Genomic DNA, 17,528 nt, shown 5'->3' with positions numbered 1-17,528 from the left:
ATTGAGCACGAAGGCTGCTCAAATGTTTGCTTCCTTGGACGGACTTGGCTCTGGCTGGACGAAGGGCTAACGTGGGACGATGTCTGTGAAAATAAATGTTGGTTATAATTAGAAACGGGCAACAGCGCTCTGGAGTCTGTGTCAAGACGGCTTGTCTGTGTGTACGACGGTAGTGGTGGGAGGTTTGCGCACTGCCTCCCAACGTCCGGCGCAAGGGAGTTAGCCTCCAACGCTAGGATATTTTTTAACTTCCTTCTGAGCGCCCCACCCCCCGACCTTCTGGCAGCCCCCAGAGCTGGACAGCTTCTCAGAATGGTTCTGGAAATGCAGAGGAGGGCCGGGAAGGGGCAGAAGATGGGCAAGGAACTACAGGTCACCGCTCCGGATGCGCGTCATACTTCTGGGTGCATTCAGAGGCGCAGCGAGGCCGGGCCTGCTCCCTCGAACCTTGCCTCCCTTTTCCGATACTCCAGACGCCCTAGTCTACTATCCCTGAAACACGTCGAGCTGAGACTTGGTCAAGGTGCATTCCTGCCCCCTTCCTCGCCCTTGGTTCCCTCCTCCTAGAACATTTGCAACTGGATCTCCACGAGGTTGGTGCCCTCTCGTTTAAGTCTCAGCTAAGCTTCCTGCTTCAAGGAACGCCTCTCCTGATCCCTGTAGCTACAGTACCCACCGTCGGTAGACTCTCTGCCCTGTCACGCTGTTTTCATTGGAGACTGTCTTATCTGCATATGGACTGATGGCCCTCAGAAGCAAGAGCTCACCCGTCTCGTCCATATCGATCCCCAGCATCTGCACTCCCGAGAGACACTTGTTGAATGAATGAATGACTGACTGAGATCCTTCGTAGCGTCTTCCTAACTGAAAGGACAGCTTCATCCTGGGTGATCCATGGCAGTTTACGCACTGCTGTACGCAGGGCTTTTCCTGGTTGTGGTGGGTCCATGCGCTGGTGGTCTCCACTGTCAGCCCTCTTCCTCACATGTAAATTCCAGGATTGGACACGTAACAAACTTGCTTTGGCCAATGGGATGGTAGCAGATGTGCTGGGCACAGAGCCTTGATAAAGATTTGAATGCTGGGGTCTGTCCTCTTGGGATACTATCTCTTTAAGTCCCAAGTTACTCTGTAAAGACGTCCAGCTACTGTGATGGTATGGAGGCACAAGTGCTCCAGTCTTCCCCCTGTTCCAGCCACCTCAGCTGAAGGCCCAGAAGTCTGAGTGAAGATGTTCTTTGGAACCTTCCACCCCAGGAGACACCTGGCAGGGTGGAAGAGCCACCCAGCTGAGCCCGGCCCAGAGTGCAGAGCCAGGGCAAAGATGGAGTCACGTTTTAAGCAAGGTTGACATGCTGACTTCAGCAGTAAGTAGCTGGAACGCCAGTTTCCTTTCCATTTTGAATGGCTGTGTGAGTCCACAGCTCAGAAACCGAGGTGGCAAAGGGCCGCAACACGGTTAGCTCAGCTTTTGCGCTTCACCCCGCATCCCACACGTTAGCCCATAGTTCGTGGAGCAGTTTATTGAACTCTCCATGCTGATCTCTGTGCTACTTAAGTGTGTGATGGAGAGGGTGCTGGTCGTTTCCTTCACAATCTTTAAGGCCATGCCAGAGGCATCAGTGGGTCCATCCCACGCCTTGTTCCCGACCACACAGCTTGTGCAAGGCTGTGGCAGCTGGGCCTGCCCGGGTGAGCCTCCTGCAGACGCTGAGGCCAGGCTGCCGCCCTCTCCCTGGGCCTTCCCTCCTGGACCCTTCGCCCCGCACCAGCTGCTGTCCAGGAGAGCGAGCGAGAGAACAGGGTAGGTCTGCCTAACCTTGACCTTCATTCATGTCTTAAAAGACAAGAGACAAAGCCTACTCTATACTGCCTTAAAACCTACATTTAAGTAGAAAGCCTTATTTTTTTCCCTTATTTTTCCCTCTTGGACGGAATTAAGTAAATCCAAAGTGACAACACAGTTTATCTCAGATTAGAAGTTATGACTGGTGGTTTGAAAGCAAAAAAAAAGTCAATTAATTTTACAGTTAAAAATGACTACATTAAAATTTTTTAAGGAAGGAAGGAAGGAAGGGGAATTGTTTTTATTATTAAAAAAGTGAAATGCACAGACTAAAAAGATCTAGTAAGTACTAAGTTGCATATTCAGTTCACATGTGAATGTGAGTGTGTGTTTTCCTCAAAGATTTGGAGGCAGTTTCAGTTCTCCTATCCAACCACCACAGCACTGTCACACCTAAAAAAGCAACCATCATGAGACACAGTCTTCACACATGGGGCTTGGGGGAAAGAGAGCCCGCCTTTCTCTGCACTTCTTATCTGGGAGCACAGGCCAGCTGGCCAGGGTGCAAGGCCAAGTGTGGGAGAAGGTAACAGGAGGGCTTTCTGATCCCCGAGGCCAGGCAAAGGCGTGGAGCTGCTGGGCTTCAGCACCAGGTTTAAAACCATTTATGGGAGCACCCTGGTTCCTGGATTCTGAGCGCCAGTGTTAAACTGCCTGTGTGTGAGCAAGTCCCAGGCTGACATGCCCCTCAGCAGTGTGGAAATGGCATGAAAAATGGAATCGAGCTGGTCTTTGAGAGACAAAACAAACTGCAGCCACGAGTCAAGCATGAGGGGGAAACAAAAGATTCATTGCAAACGATTTCTGCGGTGAAGGAACCCAGGCCTTCCCAGGGGGCACTGTGGGTGGGGACAGCTGGACTGAGACAGGAAGTGGGGCTCAGGCAGGGGATTCCTGGCTGGATCCAGTGTGCTGAAGGAGCACCTCGCTCCCCACCTCTGCTGGCTGCGGGCGCCTCCTGGCCAGGAAGGCTTCTGCACCATCTCTCTGCCTCCCTGCAGCCCTGCCTCCTCTCCTGCACCCCCGGCTCCGGCTCCCCGACAGGCTGGGTTTCTCTATCTGCCCCTCACTGCCGTCAGCCCTATAGAGCAGAGGCAGTATCTGCTTGCAGGGCAGCTCTCGGGCAGGGCCACACGGGGTGGGGTGGGTGACCGTGGCTGGCGCACTGTCAGGCACCTTGAAACAGGCCCTGAGTAAACGGGAGCCCCTGCCCTGGGAGGTGCCAGTGGGGGCAGGGCAGACGGGACGGGGAAGAACCCGGGTTCTTTTCCCCTACTCCCTCTGCTGCGGGGCGGTGTGAGCCGACAGCTCTCCCTGCGTGCCCCAGGGCCCACCAGGCAGCCCCCAGGCCTGGGTCAGTCTGGAGAGGCCTGCGGTTGCCGGCGCTGGTTCCTGGGCTCCCTGCCTCCTGTGTCACTTCTCAGTTCTTCAATCACCTGTGAGACAATCTCCTTGTATTAAATTCTGTCTGTTCTAAATACCTACAGGGGTTTCAGTTTTCCTGGCTGGACCCTGACCGGTACACGTGTTAAATGTTCAGATCAAGTGCAGTAAAGGGAGAGCTCAGCACGCTTGGGAGGTCCAAGCCCTGCACGTCCCGCAGCGAGGACGGCCCTGGCCTGGCTCCTGGGGGCAGCATGCAGGCCCTTGCAGTGTCCACAGGGGAAGAGTGCCTTTGTGTGCCTGGGGCCCAGGGCCACCCCAGACAGCTGATGCCAACCATGCGAGGTATGGTAAGTGCCTATTTTTACTTGCCTGGGGCCGTGGTTGGGGGACGGTAATGAAGACCGTGGTGGCTCAGTGGCAAAGCATCCGCCTGCGATGCAGGAGACGTGGGTTCAATCCCTGGGTCGGGAAGATCCCCTGGAGGCGGGACAGTGACCCACTCCAGTATTCCTGCCGGGAGAATTCCATGGACAAAGGCGCCTGACGGGCCACAGTCCATAGGTCGCAAAGAGTTGTATACCACTGAAGTGATTTAACACGCATGCACGCATTGGAGACGGTGTATCTGTGGTCAGCCACGGGGGTGCTCTTTGCTTACGAGACTGTCCTTCCACACAAACCCTGGACACTGGGGACTGGATGAGAGTCCCCGCTGGCCACACCTGTGCATGCCGTCACACACGGTCGCCGGGAGAACCAAGTGCTGTCTGAGGGTCTCCTGCGGTCAGCACAGCCGGACAGCCACACCTGGGAGCTCCTGCACTCTGCTCTGTATACGCTTTCCTTTCCTGATTTTAATCTCTATTCTTCTACTAGAGTGAACTGTAACCATGAGTTGAACAGCTTTCCTGAATTATGAGTTTTTCTACCAAGTCACTGAGGATGAGGGTAGTCCTGGAGACCTCCAACACACCAACTAAACAGGAAACGTTTCTTCTACAGACAAAACGTCTCGGGTCCCAGGGCTGAAGGAATGCATCTGAACTGGATGCAGGTTCCACTTGACTAAAAAGGCCTGGCCCCCATCACCACGCACCGCGGATGGCCTCTTGTAAGGACGGAGCAGGGTGAGAGGTGCGGACGCAGGGAGACTGCTTGACCAGCCGGAGTGGGGCCTGCTGGGGCCCCTCCTGGCTCCCCAAGTCAACAGGCATCTACTGATCTCTGATCTGACGAGGCAGCCACGTGCATGCCGGGGAGGGACTGGAGAAGGTTGCTGTGGGTGAGGCCACTCTCCTGCAGAGAGGGAGACCAGGGGCAAGGGACAGGGCTGACTCACCGGCCACACGGCAAGGAGCTGGCGGCCTCCTCACGGGGCATCTCGCCCAAATCGGGGGTTTCCTGGCTTCCACAGGGCAGTGGTGAAAAGGTAAAGTGAAAGTCGCTCAGTTGTGTCTGATTCTTTGCGACCCCACGGACTATACAGGCCATGGAATTCTCCAGGCCAGAACACTGGAGTGGGGAGCCTTTCTCTCTCCAGGGGGTCTTCCCAACCCGAGGACTGAACCTCCCACATCGCAGGCAGACTCTTTACCAGCTGAGCCACAGGGAAGCCCGAGAACTCTGGAGCAGGCAGCCTATCCCTTCCCCAGCAGATCTTCCCAACCCAGGCATCAAACCAGGGTCTCTCGCATGGCAGGCGGATTCTTTACCAACTGAGCTAATTAGAGCCAGAAGCACGCATCCTCTGGTCGCCTCCTTCCCCTGCCGCGCCCAAGTGTGTGTGCCCAGTTGCTCAGCCACGTCCAGCTCTGTGCGACCCCTTGGTCTGCAGCCCGCCAGGCTCCTCTGTCCATGGCACGCTCCAGGCAGCAACACTGGGGTCGGCTGCCATTTCCACCTCCAGGGGCTTCCCTCCCCAGCGGTCGAACCCGAGTCTCTTGGGCCTCCTGCACCGGCAGGTGGATTCTCTACCCGTCTGCTCCCGAAACCCATCTGCGAAGGCCCTCCGTCCTCTGCCCACCTGGCCCGCCCAAGCCCTCCCCAGCGCCAGCTTGGCCCCTGCACCGCTTGTGCTCGCCTGCCGGGCGCCTCCGGCCCCTCCGGTTTCACGTAAGACGTGCCCCTCGGAGAAGCCTTCCCCCCCGCCTGGGAGAGGCGGCCACCCCCTCGTTGTCCCCTTCCATGGCACCCTCCTCTGTTCTCATTTACAGCTTTCCCCACTTTTTCCAACAATCACAGCTAAGACTTGCTGGGCATTCACTGCGTGCTAAGACGCTGCTCAAAGCGTGTGACTTGGTGATCATTTACACAATTCTGACTTTACAGCTAAGGAAACAAGTTTAAAAGCACTGCCTCAACAAGCCTGGGGCATGAGGAGGGCAGGGAGCCTGTCTGGGTTACTGCTGAGCCAGAAGCCAGGCATGCAGTCCGGCCCATAAATAGGAGCTCTGGTGTATTTGCTGGAGAGAACAAGAAGCCTGCAGAGGGCCTGGATGTGGAGAAGGGGAAGGAAGGAATCGAGGCTGGAGCTCAAGCTCTGGGTGATGCAACTGGGTGGTACCTTGGACAGAGGGAGGGCTCCCAGGGTGGCGCCAGTGGTAAAGAACCCGCCAGGCAGTGCAGGTGACATAGGAAACGTGGGCAAGATCCCTGGGTCGGGAAGATCCCCTGGAGAAGGGCATGGCACGGCAACCCACTCCAGTATTCTTGCCTGGAGAATCCCATGGACAGAGGGGCCCGGTGGGCTTCAAGTCCACAGGGGCGCAGAGTCCAACAGGACCGAAGCGACTTAGCGTGAGCGATGACTAGAAGGGCAGAGGTCAGCCAGGCCAGCCGTTGTGCAGACCCTCTGAACGTGGGCTGGACCTGATCACTTGACCCTCCTCCTAGGATGTGACAAAGGCGAGGTCACATCACACCTGCAGTCAGGTTACGAACATTCTGACTTCCACCTCACGCGCCGTCTTGCTATACTGCCCTCCTGGTGTGCACACTCTGAAGTGTGCTGACGCACGGAGAGGCCCGCGTGGCAAGGGCCTGAGGGCAGCCCCTGGACAAAGCCTACAAATGAAGGACACCCTTGAGCCAACAGCCGACAACGGACTGAATCCTGGCAATAAAGACCTTTCCTCAGCCTTCAGATGAGACCCCTGCCCCTGCGCAGCCTCGTCAGAGACCCTGAGGCAGACCACCCGGCTGAACTAGGTCCAGATTCCTAGCCACAGAAACCGTGAAATAAGAAAGGGATTTAAAACACAAAATTATTGCGGTAAAAAGTACGCAGCATAAATGGACCATCCCAGCTATCTGAAGTGTCCTGTTCAGCCCTGGTAACTACTGGCAAAATGCTATATGACAGTTGCCTGGGACGCCTTCTTTTTGCAACCGGAATCCTACAAACACTGAACAGTAACTCCCCGCTGCCTCTCCCCAGACCCTGAAACTACCGTCCCACTTTGTGTCTCGGTGACTGTGATGGCTTTAGGTGCCTATGGACGTGGAATCAGACAGTAGCCGTCCTTTGTGACTGCTTCATTTCAGTGAGTGCGAGATCCTCCAGGCTCATCCAAGTGGCAGGGTGTATCAGAATTTCTTCTGTTTTAAGGCTGAGTAATATTGCCTGACGCTGGGAAAGATTGAGGGCAGGGGGAGAAGGGGGCGACAGAGGATGAGATGGCTGGATGGCGTCACCAGCGCAATGGACAAGAATTTGACTGATCTGCAAGCATGTCTTTGAGAGCCCGCTCTCCAACATTCTGGGGGCGCTCTAGAGGCGGAGTTGCTGGGTCGTCTGGCGAGTCTCTGCTGGACTCGGGGAGGCCTCTGTATGTTCTCCTTCTCCTATTTCCACCAAAGGGGCACAAGCGCTCAGCTCCTCCACACCCTCACCAGTGCTAGCTGCTCTGTTCTTTCGACACTGGCCATCCTAAGGGCACGAGCTGGTGTCTCATCAAACGGTGTCACTTTAGGCAGCTAAGTTTCGGGGTGACTTCTGTGCAGTGGTAAGTAATACACCATCGCACTGGGTGATTTCCAAGAGCAGACTGGCTACTGGTTTCTAATGGTGTGGAAAGGCTGAGCCAGAGAGCTGGAACACAAGGTCCCGGGGCCATCAGAGCGCCAGAGCTGGGGGCCTTGGGCAGGACAAGACCCGTGGAGGGGCGCAGCGGTGAGGCTGGCAGCAAAGAGGTGGAGACTGGAGCAAGGGCACATCTGACAGGAGTCACCCGCGCACTTTCCGTAGGCTGTCTGCAATCTTCCCTGGAGCAGAGAGACACGTAGGGAAGGGCGGTCCAGGGAGGGCTCACTCTCTTCGCACGTTTAACGCGGAAATGGTGGTGGCTCTGCAGCAGGCCTGGGGCATCGTCTGCGTCTCGGGCAATCCAGCCGATGCCCTTCCTCCTCGGCCATCAGCCTTTGGTCACGTCTTTTCTGAGCAGAGCACAATGTCCAGCAGGTCCCTAACGACGGTCAGGAAGACACAGCAGCCCCAGCGGCTGAACTTCCTGGGGTTTCCGAGTCCCAGGCCCTTCACAAGCCGCAGCAGGGTCACCCTCCAGAGAGGCGCCTGCGCTGAATCCCTGTGCGGGAACGTGACTTGTGAGCACTCAGGCCACCACGCACGAGTGTTTCGGCAGCTCGTGCAAAGGCAGACTTGTCCCGGGGCCTTTCTGACTACAGAATCTGTGCAGTCAGGCACAGCCAGGGGTCAGCAGGCCCCGCGAGGTGGGCACGGGCCTCGGGGAGCTCCTGACAGACACTCCCTGTCCGTTTACTGAACTGTCACCGTTCTCTCGCTGTCCTCCAGTCTGCGGGCAGGTGGAGATGTTCCCAACCCTTTCTCTTCACTGTCGCCAGCTCCTGGTAAGTCATGGAAGGACCCAGCCCTGCTGCCCCTCCTGGACGGTGAGCCTGCAGACAGCTGCTTCTCCTCCTGCCTTGCAATGACAGGAAAACCGTCTCTCGGGAAGCCTGAAGCCACGTTGTAGGCCTCTCAGGCTTACAGCCGCCCATCCAGAGACGAGCAGGGTGGGTGTTAATTCTGTTTTCCTGGGCACCAAGGGAGTCCAGGAGAAGCTGAACTGCCTGACACTCCCAGTCCTGGGTGCTTTCATCACACAAGACGAATACCAAGCTTTTGCACATGGACATTCATTTGACTTCAGATGTTTTTTTTCTTTTCTTGTCAGTCAACCAAGGGATCAATCTGAAGGAGAGTCTTACCGCAGAGAAAGAATCAACACGGGGTTGCTCAGAGCAGGGTGGGAATCTGGGCTGTCAGTCATTCATTCCACTGCTATTTACTGAGCCCCTACTGCGCGCCAGGAACATGCCAGACTGGCCTTAGCAGCTGAAGTTAGACAGAGACAGTCAACAAGTGTGATGGTTGACTTTATATGTCAACTTGACTGGCCAGGGGTACCTGGATATCTGCTCACTCATTACCTTGGTGTGTCTGTGATGGTGCTTTGGATGAGATTACATTTAAAACACTAGACTGGGTAGAGAGGATGGCTCTCCTCAATGTGGGTGGGCCTGGCCCCATCAGTTGAAGGCTTGTGTTTAAAAAAAAAAACTCACTGAATAAGAGGGAGCTACACCTGCCCTTCCACCTAAGATATTGGCTTTTTTTCTGCCTTGGTCCTCAAACTGAAATGTCCGCTCTTCCTGAGTCTTGAGTCTGGCAGTGTTCAGACAGAAACCTGCTCCCCAGACCTTTGGCCTTGGGCTGGAACTAAGTCACCGGATCCCCTGGGGCTCCAGACTGCTGAGCACCTTGCAGCTCTCGGGGCCCGCCCACTCCCGTAAATGCATGAGCCAATCCCTTACAATGAACCTCAGCCTCCCTCTCTGTCTATACACACACACACTAACACATCCTATCATTTTTACCTTTTTGGAGAACTTTTACTAGAAATGATCAACCCAGACGGGGATAAACTGCCATGAAGAGAGCAGAACAACTCCACGGAAAAGAGAGGAGGTGGGACTTCAGCTACAGAGGTTTGGAACGCCTCTCTGAGGAGCTGGCCTTTCAGCTGACTGCACAGGCGAGCACAGCCACTTCCACTCCGTGGGCGCGAGCTGGGCAGAGGCCTTGCCTGCAGGGCAGGGCCACAGAGAGTGGGGGGAGCAGGGAGAGTCCCAGGGAGGCGGGAGGGGGCAGGATGCAGGGTGTTAGGGCCTCACAGACTTCAGGGAGGAATCCGCATTTTATTCCCAGGTGAGGGGCAGCCTCTGGACGCTCTTAAGAAGACGTTAACCCTCCGGCTCCTCTGTGTCCCTAGTCTGCTGTGTGATCTTGAGCAAATGGGTGTGCCTCTCTGAGCTTGTTTCCTGGCGGTGTTGTGAGGATCAAATGAGGTAACACTTATGAGAATGAGAAGGGCTTAGGGTTGTGTCTGGCACTAAGAAGCGGCTCAGGAAGTGTCGGTTTCTCTCGCTTGCTGTTCACCGTGGGTTCCGACTGTAAATGTCGATGCTGGAACAAGCTGGGGAAGTGAAAGTGACGTGAGCTTTCTGGGAACGGGGGCAAAATGTATACCAGAGACTGGAGCCAGTTAAATCCTGAGCGGTAAAGCCAGAGCTGTGGGTCAGACAGACTTGGGCTCAAACTCTGGCTCTTCCGCTGCCTCCCCCAGGCGAGCTTTGGCAAATCATCAAATCCTGCAACGCTGGGTGAACTCGGGAAATGGAGACTGTGAGAATTAAATCAGACAGCTTGTGCAGTCCATAACTACCTGGCACCCATCAGAGCCGTCGTGGGGGACGCACAAGTGCCAGGGTTAACTTTAAAAAGGTAGAAAGTTATATGCATGTGCATATGGCGATGGTTATGCTAAAGAGTGTTTAAGCTGATCTACAGATTTAATTCAACTCTAAGATCCCACAGGTTTGTCTACGAAACAAGCTTTATGTAGAGGATTTCTATGCAGGGATAAAGGCAAAAAAAAAAGCAAGCCGCGCTCCAAAAATAAGATGGAAGGATCCACCCTCCGAGATACTAATGTGAACACTTAGCCTAAGACTGTGATGATTAAGACAGTGCGAAACCAACAGAGGGACAGACAGACAGACAATGATACGGCGTAGGAGCTCGGAAACAGACCCATGGGCCGCATGGGCTACAGACGGGAGTAGAGAGACTGAAGATGATACGGCGTAGGAGCTCGGAAACAGACCCATGGGCCGCATGGGCTACAGACGGGAGTCTGACATGAGGTAGAAATGGCTTTGCAAGTCAGTGTGGAAGGAAAGGATTGTTCAATGAACTGTGCTGCTCAACTGATTATCCAAGTGGAAAAAAATAAAATCAACCCCTTACCTCACACAATAAAAAAACGTATAATGAAGTCAGAACATAAATGTGAAAGGCAAAATTTTAAATCTTTGGAAGAAAACATAAATCTGTGTTGTTCAACATAGTGTAACAACAAAAACCCAAACAGCTCAACCAAAACATGGGCAGAAGGTCTAAACGGACGTTTCTCCAAAGAAAATACCAGGATGGCCAGCAGGCACCTGAGAAGATGCTCAGAATCACTAATCACTCAGCTCAGCTCAGCCACTCAGTCATGGCCGACTCTCTGTGACCCCATGGACTGCAGCACACCAGGCCTCCCTGTCCATCACCAATCCCGGAGTTCACCCAAACTCATGTCCATTGAGTCCGTGATGCCATCCAGCCATCTCATCCTCAGTCGTCCCCTTCTCCTCCTGCCCCCAATCCCTCCCAGCATCAGGGTCTTTTCCAATGAGTCAACTCTTCACATGAGGTCGCCAAAGTACTGGAGTTTCAGCATCAGTCCTTCCAATGAATGCCCAGGACTGGTCTCCTTTAGGATGGACTGGCTGGATCTCCTTGCAGTCCAAGGGACTCTGAGTCTTCTCCAACACCACAGTTCAAAAGCATCAATTCTTCGGCGCGCAGCTTTCTTCACAATCCAACTCTCACATCCATACATGACCACTGGAAAAACTATAGTCTTGACTAGATGGACCTTTGTTGGCAAAATAATATCTCTGCTTTTGAATATGCTATCTAGGTTGGTCATAAGTTTCCTTCCAAGGAGTAAGCATCTTAATTTCATGGCTGCAGTCACCATCTGCAGTGATTATGGAGCCCAAAAAATTAAGTCTGACACTGTTTCCATTAGAGAAATGCAAATTAAAATTACAGCGAGGTATCACTTTACACCAGTCAGAATGTCAATCATCAAAAAGTTTACAAATAATGAATGCTGGAGAGGGTGTGGAGCAAAAGGAATCCGCCTAGCTGTTGGGGGCAATGTAGATTGATACAGCCGTTATAGAGAACAGTACGCAAGTTCCTGAGAAACAAGAAAACTGAAAATAGAGCTACTACATGACCCAGCAACCCCACTCCTGCATATGAATCAGAAAAAGATGAAAACTCTCCTTCAAAAAGATACACGCACCAATGTTCACCGCAGCACTGTTTACAACAGCCAAGACACGGAAGCAACCTAAGCGTCCATCAACCTGAGTGTCACATCAAAAGGTGTGGTCCATATATACAACGGAATATTACTCAGTCATTAAAAGAACAAGAGCATGCCATTTGCAGCAACATGACTGACCTAGAGGTTATCATTCTAATGGAACTAAGTCAAATAAAGACAAATATCAGATGGTATCGTTTATATGGAATATAAACAAAAATTACACGAATGAGTTTATAAAACAGAAACAGATTCACAGCCTTTAAAAACAGACTGCTGCTGCTGCTGTGGTGTCGCGTCAGTCGTGTCTGACTAACGGTTACCAAAGGGAAAGGTCGGGGAGAGCGGCAAATTGGGCGTTTGGGACTGACACATACACACACCCTATATGAAATAACCAACAGGAACCTGCTGCCGAGCACAGGGAGCTCTACTGAATATTCTGTAACAACCTAAATTGGAAAAGAATTCATGACAGAATAGATACATGTCCGTGTATAACTGAATCACTGTGCTGATACCTGAAATTAACATTGGTAATCAATTACATGCCATTCAAAATAAAAAATGAAAGACACACTATATACTTTCCACAAAAGAAAACACTGATCATTTAAAACTATTCAATTTTAAGCTTACCTTGACCAAAATTCACCATAAAGGAAATGAAAACTCAAGTCACAGTCACAAACTGGGAGAAGAGAACTGCAATACACACCATCGACCAAGACCAGCACCCACACCAGACAGAGAACGCCTGCACTCCGGTTACCAGGAGAGATGAACGGGCGTTTCAGAGAGGGTCATGGCTGTTCAATGAGCAAGGAAAAGGTTTGGAACTTCAGGGAAAAGCAGATTAGATCTCAGTGAGATTCCATCTACACCCGCTGCGTTGGCAGAAAGTGGATTTAATAACACTGAGCCGGAGAAGGCGTGGATCCACGGTGGGAAGTGTCAACTGGTACAAGGACTCTGGGCAGCAACTGGCACTATCTCGTAAGGCTGAATGTCCCTACACGGCTATTCCGCTCCTGGATGTGTCTGTGCAAGAGGCATTCCTGTAAACACATGCATCAGAGGACAGGCACAAGAATGTTCACAGTAGCATTTATTCTTGGTGATTAAAAACAAAAAAAGGCTGGAAACAATGTAAACGCCGAGCAGTAAGAAAACAGATGGGTATGCTGTGATCTAGTCACAACCGGGTAGTATACGGCAGTGCAGACGGGGAACTACAGCCACATAACCTCCACACGCCCTATATGCTAGTCGCTCAGCTGCCCAGCTCTTTGCGACCCCGTGGACAGTAGCCTGCCAGGCTCCTCTGTCCACGGGGATTCTCCAGGCAAGAATACTGGAGTGGGTTGCCGTGCCTTCCTCCAGGGGATCTTCCCCACCCAGGGATCAAACCAGGGTCTCGTGCATTGCAGGCAGATTCTTTACCGTGTACTTCAGCCCTGTACACAAGCCTCTCTGAGATTCGTCTTTATGACTATAAAGGCACAATGATATTTACCTTGAACTTTCTTTGGGATCTCCTAGCTCCAGTAATAATCATAGCTTATTAAAGAGTAGTCCTTTATAGGTTACAAAGGTGTGTGGGGTGGTTATATTCTTTATCACATCCTTTAAAAATCCAATATTTTAAAGTTATTTTGGCTTTCTCCACCTCCACACACACCACGAAGCTTGTGGGACCTTAGTTTCCTGACCAGGAATTGAACCTGGGCCCTCAGCAGTGATTTTGCCAAGTCTTAACCACTGGACTGTCAAGAAATTCCTCAAAGGTCTAATTTTTACGACTAACAATGACTTACCTGGATAGAGTACCGGCTGTGTTTATAAGGATTATGTGATCATGGGTGGACATGAGTTTGAGCAAAATCTGGGATACAGTCAAGGACAGGGAAGCCAGGCATGCTGCAGTCCACGGGGTTGCAAAGAGCTGGACACGAGTGGCCGACTGAACAGCAAATGAGTGAGTGAAGGAACGCTCTCAAAGCCTGAGCAGAGGAGACGTGGGGAGAGCTCATCTCACAAAGCGACAAGCAGTCCCTAAAGCAAAGGCAGCCTTGAGTCTCCCTGTTATCTTGGCACAGTCAGGGCGGCCAGGACTCTGCCCTGAATCATGATGGTGGCAGCCAGGGCCTGGCAAAGGGCCCTGCTCTTGGCAAGAAGTCCTGGCACTGCCTCTTCCTGCAGCAGCTTCTGAAAAAAGGGAGAGTTGGTGCCACCTAGTGGTAAAGAACAGGGACCACAGAGGAAGGCTGGGAAAATTCTTAACACAAAACAGTTCTTTTATTTGGGGTGGGGTGTGGTGTCAGGGTGGTGGTGGTGGTGAGAACGTTATCATGAAAATAATATCTGCCTTTTTAAAGTAAATTTTTATTAAGATAACTGTATGCTCACTAGCGATTGTAATATATAATACAGAAAGATCTCTCACACCCTTTGCCCAATTTCCCCCAATGGTAAGATCTTGCAAAACTAAGATCAATGGAATAGAAACAAGAGTTCAGAAATAAATTCATACATTTGTGGTCGAGAAAGAACGACCTTCAACACATGGGGTCCAGACAACTGGATGCATGCAGAAGAATGAGGCTCACAGCGTCTACACAGACCAACTCAGAATGGACCCCAGCTCACAGCGTCTACACAGACCACGGGCCCTGGCTCACAGCGTCTACACAGACCACGGGCCCCGGCTCACAGCGTCTACACAGACCAACTCAGAATGGACCCCGGCTCACAGCGTCTACACAGACCAACTCAGAATGGACCCCAGCTCACAGCGTCTACACAGACCACGGGCCCCGGCTCACAGCGTCTACACAGACCATGGACCCCGGCTCACAGCATCTACACAGACCACCGACCCCAGCTCACAGCGTCTACACAGACCACGGGCCCCGGCTCACAGCATCTACACAGACCAACTCAGAATGGACCCCGGCTCACAGCGTCTACACAGACCACGGACCCCGGCTCACAGCGTCTACACAGACCACGGGCCCCGGCTCACAGCGTCTACACAGACCATGGACCCCGGCTCACAGCGTCTACACAGACCAACTCAGAATGGACTCCAGCTCACACCTGATACACACAAACCAACTCAGAATGGGCTCCAGCTCACACCTTATACACAAACCAACTCAGAATGGACCCCAGCTCACACCTGATACACAAACCAACTCAGAATGGACCCCAGCTCACACCTGATACACTAACCAACTCAGAATGGACCCCAGCTCACACCGTATACACAAACCAACTCAGAATGGGCTCCAGCCTTACACCTGATACACTAACTCAGAATGGGCCAAAGGCCTAATTGTAAGAGGTAAAACTATAAAATTCTTGACAACATATGGGTGAATCTTCATGACCTTGAATCAAGCAATGATTTCTTATGTATAAGAAAGACAGTAGAAACGTAAGCAACAGCAACAAGTGGATAAATTGCATCTCATCACAGTAAAACATGTTTGTGCTTCCAAGTACACTGTAAAGACGGTGAAAAGACAACCACGGAATGAAAGAGAGTATATGTCAACCATAGACCTGATAAGGGTCTAATTATGAAAGTTTGTCAATCATATACCTGATAAGGGTCTAGCTGGGGTTATAAAGAACTCATAGGTCTATGATGAAAAGATGAATAACTCAACGTAAAAATGGACAAGGTATCTGAATAAACATTTTTTCAAAGGAGATGTACAAACAGCCAAAAATACCAGAAATGATGTTCAACATCATTAACCATCGGGGAAACGCAAATGAAAACCACACTGAAACCCCACTTCACATTCACCAAGGTGACTAGTAATAAAAAAGAGAGTACGTGTACGTGAGGACCTGGAGAAATTGAAACCTTTAACACACTGCTGGTGGGAAAACAGGGGAAAAGAGGCAGCTGGGGAAAATGTCACAGTTCTCACAACACAGCCTTTGTAGTCAAGAGAAACGGAAACATGTCACACAGACTTGTACAGAAACCTTCACAGCAGCATTACTGAGAAGCCAAAAAGTGCAAACGACCCAAGTGCTCACTAACTGGTAAAAGTTAAGTAAACAAAATGTGTGCGTGCGTGCGTGCGTGTGTGTGTGTATATATATATATGTATATATATATATACATATATCCCTAAATGGAATATTATTCAGCAATAAAAAAGAATGAAATATTGATTCATGCTATGACATGAACCTTGAAAACATTATGCTAAGAAGCCAGACACACAAAAGGCCACATGTTGTATGACCCTATTTACACGAAATATCCAAACATGCAAATCCAGAGACAGAAAGGAGGTAATGGGAAGGGAGTGAGAAACAGAGAATGACTGCTAACGGAGACCGGTTTCCTTTAGGGATAATGAGAATGCTCTGGAATTAGTGGTAATGGAGGCACAATTTTTAAAAATATATTACAAACCACCAAATTCTACACTTACAGAAGAGTTGTTTTTTTTAAATGTTTATGTTTATTTGGCTGCGCGGCTCTCAGCTGCAGCACGCAGGATCTTTTAGTTGCAGCCTGTAAATTCCTAGCTTCAGCACGTGGGATCTAGTTCCCTGATCAGGGATCACACCTGGGCCCCCTGCATCGGGAGCTGGGAGACTTGGCCACTGGACCACCACGGAAGTCCCAGAGAATGAATTTTAATGCGTGTGGGTTATATCTCCATTTTTTTAAACTAGCAAAATTAATTTAAAAAAAAAGAGAGAGACAGCATACCACAACCAGGATGACACTGATATTGGCTCAACCTACAAACCTTACTCAGATTTCCCTAATTTCCTCTGTACTTCCCCATACCCTGTTTCTACAAAGGATTTAGCAATTATCCAAAGAATGTACATTACTATTTAAAACCCCCACAATGACATACGACCTCATACTCAGGGTTGGAGTCACAACCCACGATTCTCATTGTAAAAATGAGGTGTTATAAAAATTGCCCTTGGTATATAATTCTATGGAATTAATATCATAACATGAAAGGGTATTCTGTATTTATTTGTATTTTACTCTGCATAACTCATCCGTATTTCATGGTCTTAACCCAACAACGCAAATCTCTGGGGTTCTTTCCTGTTTTTTTACCAAGAGGTGTTCCTATTTCAACTGAATTAAGACTTTTACAGTCTGTTTTTCCCTGTTAATGCCTCATTTTGTTTAACAAGTTTGGATTGCTGCCTCCCAAGCCATCAGAAATATCCCTTTATATAGGGATGTGGAATCTTTCAACCAATGGATGCACCATAATTCCGTGAACCACCCCCTTACTGCTGGACGTTTAGGATGTTTCCATGCTTCCAATTTCCTTGCCGCAAAGCGCCGCAGCGAGCAACTTAATTTCTTCTTTCGGATGAATTCCTCCGGACAAGGGGTGGAGTTACTGCTTAAAGACTTGGCGCATCCTTCTGACTCCTGGCCTTATTTCCCGACGGCGCAAGACCCACGGCCCCGGCCCTCGCAGAGCCAGCCCGCGGGGGCGCGGCCGTGCGCTTCCCCGGGGCCCCGCCGGCGCCCGGACTCACCTGCGCTCCCGCCCTGGGGCCAGCGCGCGTCCTCACCTCGGCCTCGGGGTGTCCTCCCGGCCCCGCGGGGGCGGCCCTGGGCGACGCCTGTGTCCCCTGCGCGTCCCTGCCCGCCCCCAGCGCCCGGCGGCGCGTGCCGTGGGCGCCCGACCGGGGCCCGCGGGTTTCAGGAGCGGGCGGCCGCAGCCGCGCCGGCCTCCAGTCACTCCCGCCGGGGCCCCGCCGGCGAGCCGCGCCCCCGACATCGCGCGCCGGGGGCGCCGGGCGTCCGGGCACGCGGG

This window comes from Oryx dammah, unplaced genomic scaffold, assembly GCF_014754425.2.
Source record: "Oryx dammah isolate SB20612 unplaced genomic scaffold, SCBI_Odam_1.1 HiC_scaffold_9, whole genome shotgun sequence".
In the NCBI taxonomy this organism is placed as follows: domain Eukaryota; kingdom Metazoa; phylum Chordata; class Mammalia; order Artiodactyla; family Bovidae; genus Oryx; species Oryx dammah.
The sequence above is the reverse complement of the archived record's forward strand: the minus strand, read 5'-3'. Positions refer to the sequence as shown.